Source organism: Carassius carassius, chromosome 2 (assembly GCF_963082965.1).
Source record: "Carassius carassius chromosome 2, fCarCar2.1, whole genome shotgun sequence".
NCBI classification, from domain to species: Eukaryota; Metazoa; Chordata; class Actinopteri; order Cypriniformes; family Cyprinidae; genus Carassius; species Carassius carassius.
This window is the reverse complement of record NC_081756.1, coordinates 33,097,924-33,110,925: the sequence shown is the minus strand read 5'-3', so window position 1 is coordinate 33,110,925 and position 13,002 is coordinate 33,097,924. Positions and strand designations below refer to the sequence as shown.

At 36.9% G+C, this 13,002-nt stretch overlaps 1 protein-coding gene across 1 annotated transcript in view; it reads right to left on the bottom strand.

Moving 5' to 3' along the window:
* Positions 1–7,421, bottom strand: part of LOC132109154 (arf-GAP with Rho-GAP domain, ANK repeat and PH domain-containing protein 2-like) — a 97,722-nt gene extending 90,301 nt beyond the window's left edge. Inside the window, exon 1 of the mRNA XM_059515294.1 lies at positions 7,332–7,421. The gene's annotated coding sequence lies outside the window, so the exon portion shown is untranslated. The remainder of the gene's footprint in view (positions 1–7,331) is intronic.
* Between the last annotated feature and the right edge of the window lie 5,581 nt (positions 7,422–13,002).

Below are 13,002 nucleotides of genomic sequence, written 5' to 3'. Positions count from 1 at the left end.
AATGTGATATATCATGGTAATGAGTGTGCACGATATTGTTATCATGGGCACTTCTAAATACTGTGAATAATTATATATTACAAATTATTACAAATTTGGAATGCATTTTAAGAATAATTTTCCCATCAATTGGTCAAAATGCAAAACACCGCTGTATGCTATTTAAATAGATTTAAATAGCAATTCAGATTTTGTGGATTTGCTATGGTGCTCATTACAGTGCCAAATACTTAAATATTTAGACTTAATAGGCTATTTTTTTTCAAACTTTTTTTTCATTCTAATCTGGACTACAACATGTCCTACAGGGCTGTACAGTGCGAGCATTTCACTCGCATATGCGCCTAAAAATAGTTTGTGCGAGTAGAAAAAATAAAAAGGGAGCACCGGTGCGACTACGGATTTCAACCCTTTCATTCGCATTTTGCTCCTAAACTAAATCCATACTATGTGTATCAAAGTAGAGTAGCCCACAATTCTCGCGCATCTCTGTATAAAAAATGGACAAGCACTGTCCTACAACTTCTTTTTCACACCTGCAAAACACAGAACTCATGTGATGAGATGCGGTGACGTCGCCCTGCGGCGAGTGTGTGTGTGTGTGTGTGTGTGTGTGTGTGTGTGTGTGTGTGTGTGTGTGTGTGTGTGTGTGTACGTGTGTACGAGAGGAGGACTAGTTTCTCCATGCCACTGCGGAGTCCGACGATGCGGTGGAGTTGAGCGGAGCGATATCGGTGTGACAGTCGTAGCCCGCTCAACTCGAACGTTGAAGGAAAATTAACTGACCGTGTACAATGAAGAGAATTGACTCGTATTTCCTAAAAAAGCAAAGCGAAACCGCTGACAGAGCGGACATCGGTGAGAGAAATGTGGGAGAAGTGGAATCTGGGACTGACGATGTTGACTCCGTCGAGCCGGAGGAGATGCCAACAGTTAGCCTAGCTAGCACCGGTAGTGCTAGCAAGGTTTACAAATTTAAAGCCGACTGGATCAAGCTCTTCTCCTGGTTGGAATTTGAGGACAACCTCATGTTTTGTAAATACTGTAAAGGCCAAAAGCAGGCAGGAAATTCGGAGGCAGCTATCACTATTGGTGTGACTGAGCTAAAAGCCAGGTTTGGTGGGCTCCTGAATGATGACGCTGAAGTCAAGACCCCGGTGCAGGCCTTCAGAGTCTTCAATCATGACACATGGCCAGATGATCAGGGCAGCCTTCTGACCTTCGGTGATGGTGATGTGGCAGACCTGGTGAGGCATTTCAGAGAGCCTCTTGAGAGGTAAGAATGTATTTTGCACTGCTGTGATGTGATGTGAACAATGATGCCTGGGTATTTGCTAACTTCCTCTGTTAAATCTCTACAGATCAGGGTGTGACCTGGCAGCTGTTGAGGATGAGTGGCAGGGACTGAAGATCTTGGTCAGTCAAACTTTCAAGGACAAGTCCTACAGTGGCCTGTGGGAGACCATGCTGACCAAGGAGCCATACAGGGAGGATTACAAGGTAAGCAAACACTGCTGAGTATTTGCATGCTGCAGTGCCCTTCTCCTATTATTGGTGGTTAAAGATGAGATAAGTAAGGCCTATCTTAATCCCCCTAGAACATACTGGAGTTGGTGCAGCTGATGCTAGTGTTGCCCATTTCGGCTGCCCAGTGCGAAAGGGGCTTCTCTGCACAGAACCGCATAAAGAGCACCAAAAGAAGCAGCCTTGCAGTCTCCACCACCGAAGACCTCATGAGGATCACCCTGGAGGGGCCCAGTCTTGAGGACTATGATCCAAGTCCTGCAGTGGACCGCTGGATGAACTCAGCCAAGCGTGCCAGGCGACTTGACTACAAAAAGATGTGGGACAGGGGTGTTCTCTGTGTTTAATTGAGGGTTACAGTAGGCCTTATGATGGCACTGTGTTTATATGTATTAGTGCACATGTGTTACTGTGTACGTGATTTGAGTGTAAAATAATAAAATTGTGTTATTTATGAAATTTAGTAGTGCTCCTAAATTTTTTTCTGTGCTCCTAAATTTTTTCCTAGTGAAAAAGCTAAGCGTACAGCCCTGTCCTAGATCAGTGGTCACCAATCTCGGTACTGGAGGGCCGCTGTCCTGCAGAGTTTAGCTCAGGGGTGCCCAACCCTGCTCCGGGCGATCGACTGTCCTGCAAAGTTTGGCTCCAACCCTAATCAAACACACCTGCCTTTAATTTTTAAGTGAGCCTAAATACCTTGATTAGTTGCTTCAGGTGTGTTTGATTAGGATTGGAGCTAAACTTTGCAGGACAGTCAATCGCCAGGAGCAGGGTTGGGCACCCCTGGTTTAGCTCCAACACACCTGTTTGAAAGTCAGTATGCCTAGTGAGATCTTGATTAGCTGGTTCAGGTGTGTTTAATTAGGGTTGGAGCTAAACTCTGCAGGACAGCGGCCCTCCAGGACCGAGATTGGTGACCCCTGCCCTAGATATTATTTGAAAGTGTTTTGATTCATTACTGTTCATTCATACTTTACCTTAGGGCTTCATTAGTTAACATTAGTTAATTCATTAGTTAACATAAACTGCCAATGAAAAATTCTTCTGAACATTCATTAATCTAAGGTATTCCAATATTTAATAACACGTTGTTAAAATCGAAAGTTGCAAATGTGTTATTTAATGAGCTAACATGAATTAAGACTTGTATTTTTTAACAAAGATTAATAACTTCTGTAGCAAATGTAGCTATTGCACATTGTGAATGTTAATGCATTAACTAAGGTTAACTAATGAGGTCTTATTGTAAAGTGATACCTACTGGTCTTTATACTGTAGTTCTTTTGCACTTTAATCTGTGTAAAACTTTCAACTTTATATATTTTTCTATATTGCTTTATTGTATTTAAATATTCAGTTATTTTTGTTATAAGAACCTGTTATACTGTATTATGAGCACTTTTTTAAACTAAATTTCAGTACTGTGATAATACTGTATACCTTGATAAAAGCATTAGAAATTCATTGCAACATGAACATTTGACACCAGCATATCCCTACTCCAGGTAAACTTCCATATGATGTGCACTGCACAAGTCTTGCCAAATTCACATTTTCCCCACGTAATTGAGATACTTTTTCCTGTTGCCACAGGATGTTTTTCAACTTTCTGGGTTGACTCGACCCCACTAACGCAATATTTACCTCACTGAACTTGATTGGACTAGTTTTAAAAAAGGACTCAATTTTTTATATAACTCCGACTGGATTCGTCTGAAAGCAGAAATTCATATACACCTAGGATGCCATTGGGGTGGGTAAGATACAGCCTAATTTTCATTTTTGGGTGAGCTAACCCTTTAAGGTCTGTAAACTCCTCCCTTCCATAAGCCTACTCTGCTCTGATTGGTCAACTGGCCAAGTCTGTTGTGATTTGGTCTTTCTGTACACAATACATGTCAGAAATGAAACGCCCATAACCATAATAAATATTTTGCTCCGAACAATTTGATGTTTCCCCATCCAAAGAGATAGGAGCTGCACTTGAATGCCTGAGAGGAATTTCAAAGATGGCCACCGAGTGACATGACTTGAGGTTTCAGCATTGAGTGTAAGGCAGTTTTCAGCTACTGTATGTTTCAAAGTTTTAAAAAAGTTTTACATACTGTATGTTACTCTAAATTCTTGTGAGATATTTTGCCTTTAGACTTACTGAATATATATATTAGGGCTGTCAATTTAATGCATTAATCTAATTTAAACTAGTTATGGGAAAAAAATACTCAAACCTTTTTACGAAAATTAACGCACCTGCCCAGTCCCATGTACATAATCTTATGCCTGTTTCATGCCCCAAACTTGTGCTTTACGTCAGCGTAACTACATAATTTCTGCAGCTGCAGATACGCAGGAGTAAGCTTTTGTAAACTTGAAAGTTTTAAAGACTCGATAACACGGGGATTCGTGTAAATGGTGAACAACAAAAACAGCTCCATCATGTCCTTTCAGTTATACTTTGATCTAGAACATGCTGTTTATAATTTTATGAAATTAAATGTATAATATAGGGGTGCACGATATATATCGGATGATGATTAATGCACATCTAGTCAGTTCTCTAAAAAAAGCCGGTTCTCTAATCAGCGGTAAATACCATCAGGTGCGTGATTTCACATAGACCAGCTGTTACTACACAGAGCCGTTGTTAACTGACAAGCTGTGCAAATCCAAGCTGATAATGAACATGGATTTGCACAACTAGGGTTTTATTTCAACAAAGTTATTACATTTCAAAATTTAAAAATGATCAAAATGACTGCCTTGGTAGTTCTAGAGTTAAGGGGACCTTTTAACCTTTGGTCTCCACAGAACATGTCCTTATGTTCAAAGAATGGCACAGAAACTGTCTTGTCTTTTAGATGCACTAAAATTAACTTAAAAAGACTTATAAATGATCATCAGTCCATTGGTTAACTCCATATCATATATGTAACCCACACATTTGACTATCATGTTTCTAATTACTTATTGTGTATGTCTTACTTATTGAATTGCTTAAGGGTTCATATTCATGTTTTGTATGTGTGTGTCTGAATCTTCTTTCTGGAAGTGTTTCTGACCATCAATTTTTTGTCAAATGTATCATATTCTTGTTATAGGAATCATGTCCAAAATTATACTCTGCAAGTAGGGCTGAACGATATTGGGAAAAAATTACATTGCAATATTTTATTTTTCTGCGATATATATTGCGATATGAAATCTAATCAAATTTTTTCTTACAAACAAAAATGGGGTGAGCACACTTACACTCTCATTTTAAATGATTTAAACATCAGCAAAGACAATATTTAATTGGTTAAGACACCTTTTGGGAACTTCAACCAGCCAACAACTCCACATCTTCAGCCAACACCCAACCATTGGCTTCCCAAGACGTCACTTCAGCGACTACTGAACTTCCACAACCCTCTACATTGCGAGTAAATCACTCGCATATGCGACTAAATCTTCACTCTGGGCTACTAAGTCATGTTTAATATTAGCCAATGGCTAATAAATTCTCAGATTTTACTCACCAGTGTGTGAATTGGAGGCTAATTATAACTTGAGCACATATACATTTTCACTCGCCGAACAATTTGATTAAGCGCTTCAGAGTTTCACTCTCCATTAAGCGATGTCCTGTCTTTCAGTTCAACTGAAGGACTGTGCACCGCACATGTATTTGACGTATAGTAAACTCTAGTGTGAAGACGCACGACTCACCATCGCTTTGTTTCACACACATGCAGAGAGAGAGAGAGAAATGACGCGCTACATGTAAATGATATTCTTTGTTGTATTTTCATGTCAAAATAACGGCGTTCCTTTGGAATTCTTCAGCTTTTAAGAACTGGCAGGTTTTCCGGTAGTGGGCGAAGCAAATCAGTCTGGCCAGTAAACAAAAAAATGTAATTGCCATGGTGTCCTTAGAGGGTTGTTCCAGCCAATCTGCAACCTCTGGAAATCCCCTTTTCGGTAAAAATGACAACAAAGGGGACCCCCTAAACAAGCAACGCAAGTACCTCCAGATTCTGAACTGGTGCATTTAATATAAACTCAATTCAAGGGTTAATTAAGTAATTGACGGTTGTTCAGCTCTATGAAATTGCACATATTGCTTTAAACGTGGGATTTCACATTTTCATTCTCTTAAAATCATTCTTTCCTCACTTTCTCCCTGCAACTTGTATGAACGTGTGAATGCTTGTGTTCATGTGTTACATTAGATTATATGTCTTAGATTTATCCAATAAAGCCTTATTTATATTTGAAATGAGAAGTATCTTGTGTTTTGTGCTTACAAGTTAATGTCTTAAACTGCCAATCTTGTTACTGTGCTAATTAATAGTGTTTTCACTATATTTTGGATTTTAATATCCATTACAGAGTTTATGTTATTCGCTTCAGTAAATCACTGGCCGACTCAATGATCAGCCGTAAAACAGTGATTCTCTCCAAATTCCCAATAAAATCTTAAATGATTCCCTTTGAGCTAAATTGACCTGTTTCCCTCACATTGTATTGTGTTATTTTAGCAAAAGCATCTTCTGAAGTCTTCTAAATATATATTATGCATACATGTGTATAACTACCGTTACAGCGCAGATGCATACATTTCAATATGGCAGATGGCTTAAGTATAGCGGCCCATAGAAACAGTCGCTAGTGAGGAATCTACCTATACATATCTATGGTTGGAACGATCACAGTGACACGAGACCTCACGGAGACTCGCAAAAATCAAACGTGACTTGATAACAAAACCTAATGGAGGACAATCAATGTTGTCAGCCGGCTCTCCCGAAGCGCATTCTGTTTTACAGTGAAAAACAAAGTAGAAAAGAAAATATGAGTGATTTTTCTCAATACTCCACTTTCATGGTATGTTTACGACTGCCAAGTTTCAGCTGAATCCAAGCATGCAACATCCAGTAGGTGACGCCTGCACGCTCTCATTGGCTATCACAAGTATCACATTACAGTTACGAAAGCTGTTAAATAATCACAATGGCATCACCAAATAGAGGATTTTTTGGACAAAAAATCTTTGTGATAAGCCTTGTATTTTATTTTTTGTCAAACAAAGTGCTGTACAACAGAAATGTACCGTTTAAATTAAAACACAGATGAAATAAATTATATCGTATTATAAATTGTATTATTGTTGTTGTTAGGGATGCATGATAAATATCAACCAATATTTAATGTGCATCTTGTCAGTAAAGAACAGAAGTCTAATTCATTAGATTAGGTTAGGTTTTACTAAATACAATTAGGCTAATCTGTTCCGTACCATTTACAGTAACTCTGAGCAACTGGCTAAAACATCACAGCTTTGCCACAAACCAATGCTTTCACAACCTCTAAACCTGCGTAGACATGCAGCAAGAGTTTTACCAGTTAGGACAGGGGCACGTACGGTATATTTCATGATTTACAGAGTAGCACAGCTTATGCTGCCAATGCAGAAATTCACTGCTTTCCTCCCTAAAATCAGTTGCAGATCTGTTCCATGACAGTCGCAGATAGCAGGGGGAAAAAAATTTAATATTAAAATAATAAAATCTAACTAACCATATAATTGGCCATAAGTTTGCACAGTAAAAAGTTTCTAAACTTTTCTTAAATGGAGGAGAAAAATACTTTCAATGTTTGTTGTTTTGGATGCAAATTCATCTGTCACTTGGTAGAACCAGGCAAGTTATTCAGATTCTTCAGGTTGCATGACATGCTCTCATCCCTGAAAACCACAGGAAAAAAAAATAACTATCCAAAATAAAAGAACATTGGAATCAGACTACATTATATATGGTTTCACTTACAGGAAGGATAAAAGGTTTGTGTTCAGTCCAGTGAATTATTGTACAATGAGAGCATGAATCCATCACCTCTCAAGAGACATTTAGAAACCTTTTTCCACAAAAAAAGTAATAATGTTTTAAAGCATCACAGCAAATCAACAAATACCATAAATCACACTTTCTCTTATTTATGCATTCACCAAATGATCAATTTCGAATCAGGAATTTTATTTTGCATATTGCTGGTCCTATGCAGTTCAATGATCATAATCATTTAAAAGCCTGTGTTTGTTTTCTTTTTTTTTCTTTTTCTTTTTTTTTTTTTACAGACAGTCTACTTGATAAACAGGTCTATTAATGTGTTTGTGTTAGCAAACAAACCAACTGAGACAACTTATAACAAATGCAACAAAACCTATGTTGTATTTTCTCAGAAGCTCAAAGAATAATAATAAAATACTGCACATTGTAACCTCATTCTACCTGTACAAACAGGTTAATCAACTGCTCATAATAAAGGAGTAGTTCATTTCCAGAATGAAAATTACGTCATCATTTACTCACCCTCTACTTGTTCCAAACAAAAGTTTCTATCTTCTGTTGAACACAAAATAAGGTAAAAAAGGTTTTTTCAAAAGGTTTTTGAAAAATGTTGATATCCGAACAGTTGATGGACACCATTGACTTCCACAGTAGGAAAAAAAAACATGAAGCTAATCTGTCAGATGGACTTTTCGTAAACATTGTTGTAAACTGGATTCATTTGGATGTGGTTATATTCCACTACACAAATTACCCTCATTCACCAGCGAAAATTTTTTACAATGCCATTTTCCCATCTTCATAACAAGCACAAGCATGTAGGTCTGACTTCCCCAGTAAACCACAGCACTTATAGTGAAAAGAATGTACACAAAGAATGTGCTAAAAGGAACAGTTCAAAAAAAAAAAAAAAAAAAAAGTGTTATCTACTCAACCTCATGTCATTCTGTGAAACCCAAATAGGGATGTAAGGCCGAATGACAGTCTGTGAAAGTGAATGGTGACTGAGACTGTCAATCTGCCTAACATCTCCTTTTCTGTTCCTCAGAAGAAAGTCATTAATGTGGATGAGTAAATAATGATGGAAGTTTCATTTCGAGTGAACTTTAAATTTAAATAAATTAAATAAATTTATGCATGTAGCAGACGCTTTAAAATGACTTAAAGTGCATTCAGGCTAACATTTTTTACCTGACATGTGTTCCCTGGGATTCAAACCCACAACCTTGCGCTGCTAACGCAATGCTCTACCACTTGAGCCACAGGAACATAACTTTAAGAACTTTAAGACTACTTGGCTACTCTGCTGTTCCTATTTTACTCGAATCATGCATACCAGACATTTCTCTCCCATAAAAATCCAGCACTAAAGGGCAAAGTCCAGCTAGAAATGGTTCACAGCATAAATAAATGACAATACCATCACAGTATAATCAAATGTTCAGCGTGGCACACAAGAATCAGCATACAGCGGTCTATTATTTGTTTTATATATATATATATATATATGTATATATATATATATATATATATATATATATATATATATATATATATATATATATATATATATATATATAATACAGAAACCATTTCTTTTGCATGAATACTTTGTAGAGGATACGTGAGAACTTTGCACTTATTGTATGCGGGTGTTTCTTTAACTATTGGCACTTTTGGTTTTGATGGCCCAGGTGAATACATTGCGCAAGCTTATTAAAACCAACTACAAAACAAAATATTGCAACCCAGTTAGTAAGTTTGGCTAACTAATCTGATTTATGACCACTTACAACAACACAATTCCATAAAGCCAGTAACGAAAGTGACGCGCTCAAAGCGAAATCTCACAGCAACAGTTAGGTAATATACAAGCAGGTCTTTTCTCGAAACGTACCTCGAACCGTGACCACCCTTCTTGCTGTCAAACTGTCGCTGTAACTTTCTGATGAAGTTGTCACTATCTGCTAAGTTTTAAAATGCTTGTCTTCATCATGTCGTTCCGGATTTCGAGTCCAGGCGCGCGACTCTCCACGCGGCACGCCTCCTTGCGCCGCGCAGGCGACGCTGACGCACCCCGTGCCAAGCCAACCAACCGCGCCTCGCTATTACACCGCTCTAAACATGTGTCCAGACATCAGATAGATTCAGTTACAATTCAAATAACATGGCAATATAATAATGTTGCTAATTAGATCAGTCTGCAGAAATGTCTCTTTCTCAGTCTTTGAATCAGTTAAACGCCGTCTCTCTGCTTTCTTCTGCATGTTTCAGCTTGATGCGCCTCCAGCGACGGATTCTGCAGGAATTCATGTCAGTTCAACCCGACCACAGCTCACAAAAGCACAACTGCTGGGATGTTCAAATACATGTACAAAGCTGTTTATCAGATAACCAATTTCTTCAGCATGCATTTCTTTGCATATTTTATATAGGCTAACTGGAAGCAATATATGAGAATACTAAGAGAAGAGAGGATTCAGAATTGTGTGGTATGTAACAGGGCAGGACTTTGAGGGACTGGGGCCCTTGGGCTCTGGGTTATGTTTGGGCCCTATACCTACACTACTAAAGCCCATCATGGAGTAGCACAAAAAGTTCATAAATAGTATAATTAATATGCAACATGTCTAGGCTATAGTCAGAGTTTAAGTGTAATATTAAATATTCATTATAATATAATAAACATGATTTGTTCTCTCAGTTGAGAGATCAAAACCCTGAAGTAACTTTGAGCAAAAAAAAAAGCCAGAGATGTTGGCTTTTTAGTATTATAAAAGTTATTGTCATATCCGTGTCCTCTTATGTCAGGTTCTTATTTAATCAATAAATTCAATTGAATAAAAAGACATGCTGGCTATTAAAAAATCTAATGAAATCACTGTCAACAAAATTCATAAATGGATTGTGCATAAATGTTAAGTTTAAATATGACATTTTAATGTAGAAATATTAAATGATTGAATCAACCGATTCGCTAAAAAATTTGATTCATTTAACTTTGCAAACCACTGTACTCATAGCCTGAATGAATCATTTGCTGCTCCGTGTGATGCTGAGCAACAAAACACTTGTTCAGAGATGCAGCGGTTCTGCTGTTTGTTCCATTTTCTTTCTGATGGAGCAAAACAGAATTTTGTGACTGAAAGTTACTCTGCAAAGTTGTTGCTTCTTGTATATTTGCGATCGTACAGATATTCAAAGAAAAAAAACTCTTGTTTGTACTCTTGTTTGATAGGCTAAGTCATATATCATAGGCATAGCTAAATTATAAAAACAGAAACTCATTAAAATTGCTATTTTTTTATTTAAAATAATTTTGATGACATTTCTTCCCCACTATGGCAGTAAGACGAGAGAGTACGCTCAAAATTCATCAGATGATTGCATAATTTAGTGGAACATTAATATAGTAATATAGAATCATCCTCTGTAAAAAAAAAAATGAGTTGTGAACAATTGAGAATTTATCATTATCTTTCTAAATGTGCGCTCTTTGGGGCTAAAGGCTTAATGGAGCTGTTTAAAGCAGCCATGTGATAACAAACCATCGGTGGTGATGCGATTCAATACATGTGTCATTCTTCTATGTGATATAATCATAAATACCAGTTTATGCTGTTTGATTGTGGCCTCGAAGGTCATAGTTGTAAGCTGTAGCCCCGGGTAGCCCGTTTAGATCTTGCATGTACAGTGGTAAATCGGGCTAATCATTTCTAAATTCTGACTGGCATATAACAAACAAATCAAACAAACATAAACGGGACCCATGGGCTCCAGTCCACTCAAGCCCAATGGTAACTCCGGCAATGGGTATGTATGATATGTCAAACCAGAATCTTTAAGTCATATTACGTGATAACCTTGCACTTTGTGTGTGTGTGTGTGTGTGTGTGTGTGTGTGTGTGTGTGTGTTTCTTTTCAACTATGGGCAGTTTTGTCCCTGTTGGCATGGGCTATTCTGACAACTAGTGGACATACATCACAGTATGCTTTCCTGTACTTTTGACCCTTTTTTGGCAAATATTAACATTTCCACCACAATGCAAATTTGTATTGTGTTAAACAGCATTTTGTGGTTGAGATCACAGTGGTGTAAATTACATTTTAAATATTTCACATTATGCACAAAATATTTTGTCCAAACATGTTAACTTTAAATGTTCTATTTTCTTCATACATCCCATCTCATTTTATCTCACTGTTGTCTCTTTGGTAAAAAAAAATAGGCCTATACAAACTTTTGTTGTAAAAATGTGTTGGTTGTAATGGAAAGAACTTGAGACAATTTAGGGATAGCTGGAATTTTGGGGAAATGATAGGCCTAATGCACTGACACAAAGTATTAAAGTTTATTCTGTATTGTTTAGATTAACATTTTAAGATTAGCATTGAAAATGTGCATAAAATCAATTGAAAAAAATTCCAAGTTTTAATCTAAATATAATAATGCAGTAAGAAAAAAAGCTTTAATAAACATCAACTCAAATATAAAAGTGTCTTAAGTTGAAAAAAACACATTCATGTACATGCATGGCTGAGATATAAAAGATGTCATGTAAAACTATTAAAGAACAAGCTTGACTCATAATATCTGTCATAAGCAGCTTTCTCACCACCTAAAGTATCCTTGTTATATGTGCAATTCAATACATTGAACACATGATGGCGCCAAATTCCAACAATTTATTTTCCCTGTGTTTTTAAGTCTTAAATACACAAACAATATAGAATTATATAATTAATTAACATATATTTAGCAACAAAAAAAATTTAGCTTCCAGATCATAATTGAAACTAGGCCTACAAGAGTCTGTCTGACTGATTGCACGGAGAGAGCTGAACTGGATGATGACATCACTGAATCATCAATGAACTGACTTTAGCTGAAAAAATGACTCTTTTTTTATTGTCCTCTTTTTATTATTGACACAATAATTAGCCATTAGCCATTTTTGTGTGCAGTATTCTTAATGGTCCGAGTCTGCTGTCTTAATATTTACAGTGGTTGTCTGCAGTAGTTCCAGGAATGCATATGCCCTGTGTTTTAAATCTCAGAAGTAGAGATGTAGAATCTAAAGAAAGTAGAAAGCTATTCTGAGCTTTTATTGCATTTAGTCACCTAAAATGTCAGCTGGCTTATTTAAAGCCTTTTCATAAATCATATGCAAAACATTTTATTTTGTTTATTTTTGTAAACACTGGCATTGGGTCTTAATTACATTATTTAATTTGCTGCAGTAGTTTTCAAGAACATAAAAATATTTGAATCAATGTTTGAAGCCTGCTCTGAACTGTGAGGTCGTCAAAGTTTGGTGAAAAAAAGAAGGATTATGTGACACTGAAGACTTAATAATTGCTTGGTTAAAATCCAGGTTTGCTATCACAAGGAATAAATTCCATTTTAAATACACAATCGCAGATGTAGACATTACTCTTCTTTAGAATTGCTCATCTCTAGGGGACACTTTTGTGTCCAGACACAACTGTTGCCATGACGACCGTATTTGACAGGCCTGGACTGGTAAATACTGGATTTATCAGGCAGAGAAGGAGAAACAGAGAGAAGCTATTGTGTATCACCTGCTATTTATCTAATAATCAAATCCTCAGTTTATGTTCCAAGGCTCTTAATGAATACACTTAAAAA